Source organism: Salvelinus fontinalis, chromosome 12 (assembly GCF_029448725.1).
Source record: "Salvelinus fontinalis isolate EN_2023a chromosome 12, ASM2944872v1, whole genome shotgun sequence".
Classification (NCBI taxonomy): domain Eukaryota; kingdom Metazoa; phylum Chordata; class Actinopteri; order Salmoniformes; family Salmonidae; genus Salvelinus; species Salvelinus fontinalis.
Window position 1 is genome coordinate 6689415 of NC_074676.1, and position 14023 is coordinate 6703437.

General features: G+C 45.5%; 1 pseudogene; it reads left to right on the forward strand.

Moving 5' to 3' along the window:
- The window catches only part of LOC129867681 (uncharacterized), a 66757-nt pseudogene extending 53448 nt beyond the window's left edge, over positions 1-13309 (forward strand).
- The last annotated feature ends 714 nt before the right edge of the window (positions 13310-14023 follow it).

Genomic DNA, 14023 nt, shown 5'->3' on the forward strand with positions numbered 1-14023 from the left:
TTTAACACCTCCTCCACTGACACCGTTTGCAGACTAAAAGAGCAGATCTTGTTGCTCATAATATCATCATCAATCCATTGGACAATAGCTTGTTTGGAAGAATGTATGTTTACATTGTTGCTCAGTAAATTAATTTTCTTTGTAAAAAAAATCTGCAAAATGATTGGCAATATCAACTGGTTTTGTTATTAATATAAGAGGAATGTGTGTGTGTTTTCTGTGTGTGTATGTTTTATGGCTTTGAGTGTTTGTGCATTGTGCATGCGTTGTTGTGTGAGTGTTGGTTGTATGTGCGTCTGCATGCGTTGTATGTATGCATCTGTTGCTTTGCGGTGTGTGTGTGTGCGAGCAGAGTGGGGATAACGGGTCCATCTTAATGCCCCGGGTCGATCTGGAAGCTCGGAGTGGGGTCGGGAAGGGGACAGAGCGCTGAGCAATGCTCCTCGACAGGAAACGGGTAGAAAAAAAAACATTTCAGAGAAGAATGACTGGCCCTTCTGTCAAACAGGCTTTAGCTCATGAGTTTGAGTGACAAAGATGCTACTGACAGGGAGGCCACAAGCAGATGACCAGATTAAACAAGCTGCAGGAATCTAAAAAGAAGGCAAATGTTCCTTCCTAATGAAATTCAATTAGATTCCGATGATGATTTAGAGATTATATCCACGATGGCAGCGACTTGCTGCATACTATAGACACATCGCTGTAGGACTAGGAAGGGGTGGGGAAGTAAGGGAAAGACTCTCTCTAATCAAACAACACATCGAATTGTCTAGAGTAAATTGAATTATGTACGTGCAAGCCGGGCAAATCTTTCAGAAGCCAATTAGATATTTCAAAAACGGCATTTAATTAGCACATAATCAAAACGTTATTTCATGAACAAATTGTATCAGCTCTTGGCAACTCACCTACTAAGGAAAGCAGTAATCCCATAGACTGAAAGCTCTCTGTTGAAAATACGTATAAAATCAGGGTTAGTCTGCCAGTTTGAAGCATCAACAATATTGAAATATTTCCCTTTCCTCTGAAAGGAGTGTAGACTACATCAAAGTCAAGTTTTTAAAGTCAGGGGTTCACTTACTTTGCCATGACAGTAAAGGTTATGTCAATACTTTATAACCTATTGCAACGCGATACCCACCGCTCGCTGGGGTGGTGCCATAAAGTGAAATTTCAGCCCCACAAAATATTTTCACTACTTGTGAAGAGGAAACCACTTAAGTTGCGTATCTACTGCCTAAATGTTGTTCCCATTCAAAGCGAATGGGAGTAAAACGACTGAAAACTATTTGTTTGGTCACAGCGGTCGATGGAATGTCTGGCCATTTATTTATTTCCTTACTTTTTACTAGCATGACCGTTGAAAATAGCAACTAAATGACCAACATGTGTGTCAATAAAGACAAGATTTGTTTTGGCCTCTGTTTTTGATTCGGAACAAACAAATACAAATCTATTTTATTAACAGACATTTCTACACACAAGTTCTCAATAGGTTCTCCAAACAAACAAAAAATGACCCCTGTGGTTGATTGTGTTACAATGGTACATTAAAGACATGCTCCGGAACGTTGGCACCTGCTAAGTATTTTTTAAACCTCCCGCTTTGGGCTGGATGTGTCAATGTGTAGTTCATTTAAGTGATAATGCCAGAGAATATTTTGTTTGGAGGATATATTGGCACGGGTGTTAGGCTCGAGTGTAACGGTCCTGACCTGTTTTATGTTGTTTTTGTATGTGTTTAGGTCAGGGCGTTAGTTTTGGGTGGGCAGTCTATGTTATCTGTTTCTATGTTGGTTTTGGTTGCCTGGTATGGCTCTTAATTAGAGGCAGGTGTTTTGCGTTCTCCTCTAATTAAGAGTCATATTTAGGTAGGGTGTTCTCACTGTTTGTTTGTGGGTGATTGTCTTCCGTGTTTGTGTATGATGTTACACCATACGGGATTGTTTCGGTTTGTTCGTGCGGTTTTTGTAGTAAGTACTTGTTCGTTCGTTCTGCGTGTGTTATGTCAGTTCGTCGTACTAAGTCTGTCTATTTTCGTTTTGTTATTTTGTTAGTTTATTCAAGTATAGTTTGTTTCGTTTTGTCTTATAAATAAAATTCATCATGTATTCACAACCCGCTGCGCCTTGGCTCGATCACTACTCCTCCTCTTCTTATGAAGAGAGAGAGGAACGCCGTTACAGAATCACCCACCATTCCAGAGCCAAGCAGCGGAGTAAATGGAGTAAGGGACAGGAAAAGAAGGAGCAATGGACATGGGACGATATATTGGACGGAAAGGGTTGCTACACATGGGAGGAGATCCTGGCTGGTAGGGATCGCCTCCCATGGGAACAGCTGGAGGCACTGAGGAGAGCAGAGGCTACCGGAGAGAGGAACCGGAGCTATGAGGGAACGCGTCTGGCACGGAAGCCCAAAAAGCCCGTAAGTAACACCCAGAAATTTCTTGGGGGGGGGCTAAGAGGTTGTGGGCCAAGGGCAGGTAGGAGACCTGCGCCCACTTCCCAGGCTTACCGTGGAGAGCGGGAGTACGGGCAGGCGCCGTGTTACGCAGTAGAGCGCACGGTGTCTCCTGTACGAGTGCATAGCCCAGTGCGGGTTATTCCACCTCCCCGCACTGGCAGGGCTAGATGGGGTATTGAGCCAGGTGTCATGAGGCCGGCTCAATGCGTCTGGTCTCCAGTGCGTCTCCTCGGGCCGGCATACATGGCACCTGCCTTACGCATGGTTTCCCCGGTTCGCCTACATAGGCCGGTGCGGGTTATTCCACCTCCCCACACTGGTTGGGTGACCGGGAGCATTCAACCAGGTAGGGTTGGGCAGGCTCAATGCTCAAGAGTGCCAGTACGCCTCCACGGTCCGGTATTTCCGGCGCCACCTCCCCGCCCCAGCCTAGTACCTACAGTGCCTATACTACGCACTAGGCTACCAGTGCGTCTCCTGAGCCCAGTTCCTCCTCCACGCACTCTCTCTGTAGTGCGTGTATCCAGTTCGGTGCCTCCAATTCCGGCACCACGCACTAAGCCTCCTGTGCGTCTCCAGAGCCCTGAACACACTGTATCTTCTCCCCCTACTAATCCTGATGTGCTTGTCCTCAGCCCGGTGTCACCAGTGCCGGTACCTCGCATCAGGTATAGAGTGGGCTTTGAGAATACAGTGTGCCCTGTCCCTGCTCCCCGCACTAGTAGGAAGGTGCTTATCCTTAGCCCGGTGCCTCCAGTTCCGGCACCACGCGCCAGGTCTACAGTGCGCCGTATCCGGCCAGAGCCATCCGTCTCCCCAGCGCCATCTGAGCCATCCGTCTCCCCAGCGCCGTCTGAGCCATCCGTCTGCCATGAGCCTGCAAAGCCGCCCGTCTGCCATGAGCCTGCAAAGCCGCCCGTCTGCCATGAGCCTACAGAGCCGTCCGCCAGACAGGAGCCGCTAGAGCCGCCCGCCAGACAGGAGCCGCTAGAGCCGCCCGCCAGACAGGATCTGCCAGAGCCGCCAACCAGACAGGATCTGCCAGAGCCGCCAACTAGACAGGATCTGCCAGAGCCGCCAACCAGACAGAATCTGCCAGAGCCGCCAGCGAGCCATGAGCAGCCAGAGCCGTCAGAGAGCCATGAGCGTCGAGAGCCGTCAGCCCGCCATGAGCGTCGAGAGCCGTCAGCCCGCCATGAGCGTCGAGAGCCGTCAGAGAGCCATGAGCGTCGAGAGCCGTCAGCCTGCCATGAGCGTCGAGAGCCGTCAGCCTGCCATGAGCGTCGAGAGCCGTCAGCCTGCCATGAGCGTCGAGAGCCGTCAGCCTGCCATGAGCGTCGAGAGCCGTCAGCCTGCCATGAGCGTCGAGAGCCGTCAGCCTGCCATGAGCGTCGAGAGCCGTCAGCCTGCATAGACCTGCCAGAGTCCCTCAGCCAGGATCTGCCAGAGTATATCAGCCGGGACCTGCCCCTTGTCCCGGTGCTGCCCCTTGTCCCGGTGCTGCCCCTTGTCCCGGTGCTGCCCCTTGTCCCGGTGCTGCCCCTTGTCCCGGTGCTGCCCCTTGTCCCGGTGCTGCCCCTTGTCCCGGTGCTGCCCCTTGTCCCGGTGCTGCCCCTTGTCCCGGTGCTGCCCCTTCTCCTGGTGCTGGCCGTTTATTTAGGGGATGTGAGTTTTAGGGTGGTCATTGGGAGGGGAAGACAGAAACGGGGAGTGACTATGGTGGTGTGGGGACAGCGTCCAGAGCCGGAGCCACCACCGTGGTCAACTGCCCACCCAGACCCTCCCCTGGACTTTGTGCTGGTGCGCCCTGCGTTCGCACCTTGAGGGGGGGGTTCTGTAACGGTCCTGACCTGTTTTATGTTGTTTTTGTATGTGTTTAGGTCAGGGCATGTGTTTTGGGTGGGCAGTCTATGTTATCTGTTTCTATGTTGGTTTTGGTTGCCTGGTATGGCTCTTAATTAGAGGCAGGTGTTTTGCGTTCTCCTCTAATTAAGAGTCATATTTAGGTAGGGTGTTCTCACTGTTTGTTTGTGGGTGATTGTCTTCCGTGTTTGTGTATGATGTTACACCATACGGGATTGTTTCGGTTTGTTCGTGCGTTTTTTGTAGTAAGTACTTGTTCGTTCGTTCTGCGTGTGTTATGTCAGTTCGTCGTACTAAGTCTGTCTATTTTCGTTTTGTTATTTTGTTAGTTTATTCAAGTATAGTTTGTTTCGTTTTGTCTTATAAATAAAATTCATCATGTATTCACAACCCGCTGCGCCTTGGCTCGATCACTACTCCTCCTCTTCTTATGAAGAGAGAGAGGAACGCCGTTACAGAATCACCCACCATTCCAGAGCCAAGCAGCGGAGTAAATGGAGTAAGGGACAGGAAAAGAAGGAGCAATGGACATGGGACGATATATTGGACGGAAAGGGTTGCTACACATGGGAGGAGATCCTGGCTGGTAGGGATCGCCTCCCATGGGAACAGCTGGAGGCACTGAGGAGAGCAGAGGCTACCGGAGAGAGGAACCGGAGCTATGAGGGAACGCGTCTGGCACGGAAGCCCAAAAAGCCCGTAAGTAACACCCAGAAATTTCTTGGGGGGGGGGCTAAGAGGTAGTGGGCCAAGGGCAGGTAGGAGACCTGCGCCCACTTCCCAGGCTTACCGTGGAGAGCGGGAGTACGGGCAGGCGCCGTGTTACGCAGTAGAGCGCACGGTGTCTCCTGTACGAGTGCATAGCCCAGTGCGGGTTATTCCACCTCCCCGCACTGGCAGGGCTAGATGGGGTATTGAGCCAGGTGTCATGAGGCCGGCTCAACGCGTCTGGTCTCCAGTGCGTCTCCTCGGGCCGGCATACATGGCACCTGCCTTACGCATGGTTTCCCCGGTTCGCCTACATAGGCCGGTGCGGGTTATTCCACCTCCCCACACTGGTTGGGTGACCGGGAGCATTCAACCAGGTAGGGTTGGGCAGGCTCAATGCTCAAGAGTGCCAGTACGCCTCCACGGTCCGGTATTTCCGGCGCCACCTCCCCGCCCCAGCCTAGTACCTACAGTGCCTATACTACGCACTAGGCTACCAGTGCGTCTCCTGAAAAAAAAAAAATTCATCATGTATTCACAACCCGCTGCGCCTTGGCTCGATCACTACTCCTCCTCTTCTTATGAAGAGAGAGAGGAACGCCATTACATCGAGACGAAGTCAAGCGCCAGAAAACATTGTCAATGTATCTTCCAAATACCGGCTTCGAGGGCATTATCACTTTTATACAACGGGTTACCAACATATTCAAATAATGATTGACATATTTTCATAAACTTTATTTTGATGAATTTATTCATACTATTTCATCCTTTCACAAGATATAGTCCCAATACAAATCTAGGGTTGCTACCCAAGCCGGCTGGTCGTTCGTTCTATCGGTTCGGTAGCTAGAGACACGACCCAGTCGTTCAGTCATTTTGTTCTGTATCTATGGACGGAACCCAGTCATTCGTTCTAAATGTTCCATTGTCATACTGGCTGGCAACGTTCTTATCCCTCGCTTTCTAGCTAGCCAGAAAACAGAAAAGTGGCTGCATTTGCATTTGTTTAAGCTGTTTTCTAGTGACATTTATTTGGATACATCCATAACGATGAGCTAATGAGGCGCAATTTCACCTGGCATAGAAAATGTGCTCACTCGTCAGGACACTGTTGTTCAGAGTAGCTAGCCAACAACACAGCTACAGTAACACAATCACTTCAAACTGAAGCGGGAAAGACCGCAAACTAGCTGCGCTTCGTTTCGTTTGACCTTTTTTCAATTGACATTTCCATAAAATTGATGCCAGCTGATTCTACTGGGTTAGAAACGCTGCCTGCCTGTATGTCTGTCTCATCCCGACACGTTCATTACTATGGGACAGCTGGAGATCGAACTTGAATATTGAAACAATGTTGCAAATGTCGGAGAGACAGACAGCAAAGTTTATACAAATCCTCTGTTGAAAACTAAATGTTAGTCTAAAAGAATATGAGATAATGTCTAGATGCTTTTTATAGTGGAGATCAAGTTTATAAATTGCCTGGCTGGGCTGATGAGAGTGGATTGCGCAGTCAGATGGAACAGAGTAAATAGGCATTTTAACATCATAGATTTAGCCGGTGGTAACTTGTGGAATAGACATCAGCTGGAATGCGGTTTTAACCAATCAGCATCCAAGATTAGATCCACCCGTTGTATAAACATGCATAATCTATGAGAAGAAATACTGCCTTACCTAAATTAGGCACAAAATCCCCTGTTTGAAAGCGACAGTCTTTCTGGAAGATGTGCTGCGCCATTTTCCCCTACGTGGTCCGGCCCTAGCAACCAATGAGCTTCAGGTCCTTGCCATTTGAGTAACTTCTAGCAAGAGGCACATCATGCACACACAGCAGAGCGAGAGAGAGAGAAAGAGCAATGATGTGGTGCACATATCTGCACATACTGTATGTGACGTAGTATGCAATTTTCGGGGACCACTTTTTGCTCGTGAGCACTAGTTTCAGAATTACTCGCTAAAAAGTATACAAAAGTACCTGAGAATCTCTTTAAAGAAAATCAAACCATTGAGATGGAAATAAACTGTGATACTCATATATATATATATACACACTCTATGGTACTCACAGATACTCTTATATTTAGCATGGTTTAATTATAAAAAGGGAGTCTTAAAAGAGTCTTGAAAAGGGTCTCTGACCGAAACGTCGACAACAAATGTGTAAAGATAAAATCGTTGGAGAGGGAGATATATTTTCTCTGCAATTAATCATAAAATGGTCAGTCATTAATTGAATAGACAAAGATTCCCTTCTTCATGATACTCTATAAGGGACAGTAGCCGTGTAGGTATTTTGAGCTGGTAAGTACCTGTAATGTGTGCTGTGCTCCAGCCCCCCACCCCCACCCGTCGTCACCTCCTGTTGAGCTCCCTATGAGGGGCTCGGCTGTTGAGCTGTGGCCCTGAGGGTGGTACATGTGAAACACGTCATGCCCACAGACACACTCCCTTTGTTCTTGTGTTTGGAGAGCTTAGTGCTGAACCCCAGGTGAAATGCAATAGACTACAGCTGACTGTTACCCAGAGGAGAACACTGAGAAAGAGTGAAGTTTAGTGGATTGTAATATACATGAGCTGCTGTCCATACATTTAATATGTGTGGTAGGATACACAAAGTAGTTGATATACTGTATATTATATACAGTGCATTCAGAAAGTATTCAGTCCACTTGACCTTATGCGCATTTTGGTAGGTCACAGCCTTATTCTAAAAATGATTAAATTGTTTTTTCCCCCTCATCAATCTACACACGATACTCCATAATGACAAAGCAAAAACAGGATTGTAGAAAGTTTGGCAAATGTATTAAAACTTAAAAATGAAATATCACATTTACATAAGTATTCAGACCCTTTACTCAGTACTTAGTTGAAGCACCTTTGGCAGCGATTACAGCCTTGAGTCTTCGAGGGTATGACGCTACAAGCTTGCACACCTGTATTTGGGGAGTTTCTCCCATTCTTCTCTGCAGATCCTCTCAAGCTCTGTCAGATTGGATGGGGGGCGTTGTTTCACAGCTATTTTCAGGTCTCTCCAGAGAATTTTGATCGGGTTCAAGTCCGGGCTTTGGCTGAGCAACACAAGGACATTCAGAGACGAGTCACAAAGCCACTCCTGTGTTGTCTTGCCTGTGCTTTGGGTCATTGTCCTGTTGGAAGGTGAACCATCACCCCAGTCTGAAGTCCTGAGCACTCTGGAGCAGGTTTTTATCAAGGATCTCTGTACTACGCTCCGTTCATCTTTTCCTCGATCTTGACTAGTCTCCCAGTCCCTGCAGCTGAAAAACATCCCCACTGCATGATGCTGCCACAAACATGCTTCACTGCAGGGATGGTGTCAGGTTTACTCCAGAAGTGACACTTGGCATTCAGGCCAAAGAGTTCAATCTTGGTTTCATCAGACCAGAGAATCTTGTTTTTCATGGTCTGGGAGTCTTTAGGTGCCACTTGGCAAACTCCAAGCGGGCTGTCATGTGCCTTTTACTGAGCAGAGGCTTCCGTCTGGAAACTCTACCATAAATGTCTGATTGGTGGAGTGCTGCAAATATGGTTGTCCTTCGGAAGGTTCTCCCATCTCCACAGAGGAACTCTAGAGCTCTGTCATCGTGACCATCGGGTTCTTGGTCACCTCCCTGAAAAAGGCTCTTCTCCCTCGATTGCTCAGAAAGATGGAGGCCACTGTGTTCTTGGGGACCTTCAATGCTGCAGACATTTTTTGTTATCCTTCCCTAGATCTGTGCCCACAATCGAGCTCTCGGAGCTCTACCGCCAATTCCTTCGACCTCATGGCTTGGTTTTTGCTCTGACATGCACTGCCTTATATAGACAGGTGTGTGCTTTTCAAATCATGTTCAATCAATTAACCACAGGTGGACTCCAATCAAGTTGTAGAAACATCAAGGATGATCAATGGAAACATTATGCAACTGAGTTCAATTTTGAGTCGCATAGCAAAGGGTCTGAATACTTATGTATAAAAGGTATCTGTTTTTAGATTTTAACTAAATTTGAAAACATTTCGAAAAACCATTGAAGTCATTATGGGTTATTGTCTGTAGATTGCTGAGGATTTGTAATTTTTTTAATCCATTTTAGAATAAGACTAAAGTAACAAAATGGGGAAAAGGTCAAGGGGTCTGAGTACTTTCCGAAGGCACTGTTTATTCAGTACCAGTCAAAAGTTTGGACACCTACTACTCATTCAATGTTTTTTCTTTATTTGTACTATTTTCTACATGGTAGAATAATAGTGAAGACATACACTATGAAATAACGCATATGTAATCATGTAGTAACCAAAAACATGTTAAACAAATCAAAATATATTTTATATTTGAGATTCTTCAAAGTTGCCACCCTTGCCTTGATGACAGCTTTGCACACCCTTGGCATTCTCCCAACCAGCTTCACCTGGAATGCTTTTCCAACAGTCTTGAAGGAGTTCCCACATATGCTGAACTCTTGTTAACTGCTTTTCCTTCACTCTGCGGTCCAACTCATATCAAACCATCTCAATTGGGTTGAGGTTGGGTGATTGTGGAGGCCAGGTCATCTGAGGCAGCACTCCATCACTCTCATCCTTGGTCAAATAGCCCTTACACAGCCTGGAGGTGTGCTAGGTCACTGTCCTGTTGAAAAACAAATGATAGTCCCACTAAGCGCAAACCAGATGGGATGGCATATTGGGCATATGGCATATTATACAAACCAGAACGCTGCAGAATACAGAATGCTGTGGTGCCATGCTGGTTAGGTGTGCCTTGAATTCTAAATAAATCACAGACCCTGTCACCAGCAAAGCACCCCCACACAATCACACCTCCTCCTCCATGCTTCATTGTAGGAACCACACATGCGGAGATCATCCGATCACCTACTCTGCGTCTCACAAAGACACGGCGGTTGGAACCAAAAATCTCTAATTTGGACTCATCAGACAAGGACACATTCCAACAGTCTAATGTCAATTGCTCATGTTTCGTGGCCTAAGCAAGTCTCTTCTTATTATTGATCTCCTTTAGTAGTGGTTTCTTTGCAGCAATTCGACCATGAAGGCCTGATTCACCCAGTCTCCTCTGAACAGTTGATGTTGAGATGTGTCTGTTACTTTAACTCCGTGAAGCATTTATTTAGGCTGCAATTTCCTGAGGCTGGTTACTCTAATGAACTTATCCTCTGCAGCAGAGGTAACTCTGGGTCTTCCTTTCCTGTGGCGGTCCTCATGAGAGCCAGTTTCATTATAACGCTTTATGGTTTTTGCAACTGCACTTGAAGAAACTTCCAAAGTTCTTGACATTTTCCGGATTGACTGACTTTCATGTCTTATAGTAATGTAAAAATGTATATATACACAAAAGTATGTGGACACCCTTTCAAATTAGTAGATTCGGCTATTTCAGCCACACCCGTTGCTGACAGGTGTATAAAATTGATCACACAGCCTTGCAATCTCCAAACATTGGCAGTAGAATGGCCTTACTGACGAGCTCAGTGACTAACATTGTGGCACCGTCATAGGATGCAACCTTTCCAACAAGTCAGTTTGTCAAATTTCAGCCCACCTAGAGCTGCCCCGGTCAACGGTAAGTGCTGTTATTGTGAAGTGGAAACGTCTAGGAGCAACATTGGCTCAGCCATGAAGTGGTAGGCCACACAAGCTCACAGAACGGGACCACTGATTGCTGAAGCATGTAGCTCGTAAAAATCATCTTTCCTCGGTTGCGACACTCACTACCGAGTTCCAAACTGCATCTGGATGCAATATTAGCATAAAAACTGTTCGTCGGGAGCTTCATGAGATGGGTTTCCATGGCCGAGCAGCCACACACACACACTTCTTAGGGCTGCAATCCCGTTAACGGGATCGATATGACACCAGCCAGTGAAAGTGCAGGGCGCCAAATTCAAACAACAGAAATCTCATAATTAAAATTCCTCAAGCATACAAGTATTTCACACCATTTTAAAGATGCACTTCTTGTTAATCCCACCACAGTGTCCGATTTCAAAAAGGCTTTACAGCGAAAGCACCACAAACGATTATGTTAGGTCACCACCAAATCACAGAAAAACACAGCCATTTTTCCAGCCAAAGACAGAAATCCCAAAAAGCAGAAATAGAGATAAAATGAATCACTAACCTTTGATGATCTTCATCAGATGACACTCATAGGACGTCATGTTACACAATACATATATGTTTTGTTCGATAAAGTTCATATTTATATCCAAAAACCTCAGTTTACATTGGCGCCATGTTCAGAAATGCCTCCAAAATATCCGGAGAAATTGCAGAGAGCCACATCAAATTACAGAAATACTCAAACTTTGATGAAAGATACATGTTTTTCATAGAATTAAAGATAAACTTGTTCTTAATGCAACCGCTGTGTCAGATTTCAAAAAAGCTTTATGGCAAAAGCACAATATTCAGTAATCTGAGAACAGCGTTCAGCCACAAAATCAAGCCATACAGTTACCCGCTAAATTGTGGAGTCAACAAAAGTCATAAATAGCATTATATATCTTCACTTACCTTTGCTGATCTTCGTCGGAATGCACTCCCAGGACTCCCACTTCCACAAGAAATGTTCATTTTGTATTTCATTTATGTCCAAATATCTACTTTTGTTAGCGCGTTTGGTAAACAAAGTCACGAAGCACGTTCACAAAAAAGCAGAAGAAATGTCAAAAAGTTCAGTACCAGTCAGTAGAAGCATGTCAAACGATGTATTGAATCAATCTTTAGGATGTTTTTAACATACATCTTCAATAATGTTCCAACCGGAGAATTCCTTTGTCTTCAGAAGTGCGATGGAACAGAGCTCGCTCTCACATGAACGCGCATGGTCAGCGCATGTTCAGGTCATGATAGACCTTAATCCCCTCTCCTTCGGCCCCACTTCACAGTAGAAGCATCAGACAAGGTTCTAAAGACTGTTGACATCTAGTGGAAGCCGTAGGAAGTGCAAAATGACCCATATCCCACTGTGTATTCGATAGGCGATGAGTTGAAAACCTACAAACCTCAGATTTCCCACTTCCTGGTTGGATTTTTTTCTCAGGTTTTTGCCTGCCATATGAATTCTGTTATACTCACAGACATCATTCAAACAGTTTTAGAAACTTCAGAGTGTTTTCTATCCAATACTAATAATAATATGCATATATTAGCAACTGAGACTGAGGAGCAGGCAGTTTACTCTGGGCACCTCTGGGCACCTTCTCATCCAAGCAACTCAATACTGCCCCTGCAGCCATAAGAAGTTAAGATCGCCAAGCGTCGGCGGGAGGGGTGTAAAGCTCGCCGCCATTGGACTCTGTAGCAGTGGAAACACGTTCTCTGGAGTGATGAATTACTCTTCACCATCTGGCAGTCTGAATTAAGAATCTGGGTTTTGGTGGATGCCAGGAGAATGCTATATGCCCCAATGCATAGTGCCAACTGTAATAGTGCCAACTTCATGGTCATAGTGCCAACTTCATGGTTCGGGAAATGCCCCTTAGTTCCAGTGGGACATCTCATCTTAACATCTTAACGCTACAGCATACAATGACATTCTATACGATTCTGTGATTCCAACTTTGTGGCAACAGTTTGGGAAAAGCCCTTTTCTGTTTCAACATGACAATGCCCCTGTGCACAAAGCGAGGTCCATATAGAAATGGTTTGTCAAGATCGGTGTGGAAGAACTTGACTGGCCTGCACAGAGCCCTGATCTCAACCCAATCAAACACCTTTGTGACAAATTGGAACGCCGACTGCGAGCCAGGCCTAATCACTCAACATCAGTACCGACCTCACAAATTATCTTGTGGCTGAATGGAAGCAAGTTTCTGCAGCAATGTTCCAAGCTCTAGTGGCAAGCCTTCCTAGAAAAGTGGAGGCTGTAATAGCAGCAAAGAGGGGACCACCTCCATATTGATGCCCATGATTTTGGAATGAGATGTTCAACGAGCAGGTGTCCACATACATTTGTTCACGTAGTGAATGTGATATGTTTCAATATATTTCTCTTCAGTCAAGGAGCATCAAGGCAAAAATACTTTATCCTGAGAAATATTGATATGTGATATGCCAATATATTATGTACTTCTGTTAGAATTCTATTTTTCTTTCCCTTTTTCTGCAGAAAATAAAGCACCTTCTCCCCAAATAGTGACCTCTGCCCCTTCTAAAAAGGAGCTCATGTGTTTCCGGGAAAACCCTTTCCAGATGAGTGGTGGCTGGGGAGGGGGCAAGAAAAGGGACAAAATGTACTAGTAACAACATATTTGTTAATCATAACAAGAAACGTGTTTAAGCTGCATTCACCGTATGTCTTAAACATTAACCAAGACAAAGATAATTCTGTTTGCAGTAACTTTTTGACAGTGACTTACAGTATATGTATGTGTTGACATTTCCTTGTGACGTGAACTGTTTAACTTTCCTCCCCCCCAAAAGTTTAGATGTTATTTGTCTACTATGCAAAAATTCCTTTTAGCTTCCTTTCCGCTCTCAGCTTGGGCTCCGTGGGTCTTCTGAAAATTAATTAAAAGCAATGGGAGAAAAGTGAGCCCAAATATCTGCAGGCGTTTTCATTCTGGTCATTATGCTCGGATATCACTGCCTTAATGCGACCACAACCAACACCGGAACACATGGAGCAAAGTCCCGAAACGTTCAGCAAATGACACGGTTAATATGCAGATGGTCAGAATTAAGAAACAGAACTACTCTATTCTAATTGTTAGGATGTGTGTGTGTGTGTGTGTGTGTATTTATTTCTTTATTTTCCTGACAAACTATCATGACTGGTCTTTGCTGTGATATAGTACCCTTTTGGTAAAATAAAATTGAGAATGACAAGGCGTTTTATCTTAGATGCTGCATATTGTATCTAAGAAAACATGTATTTTCTTCATGCTTGTTGTTTACTTCAGATGACGAAGTGGCGCTTTTACTCAGGTGTTAATAATCAAGATAAATAAATGT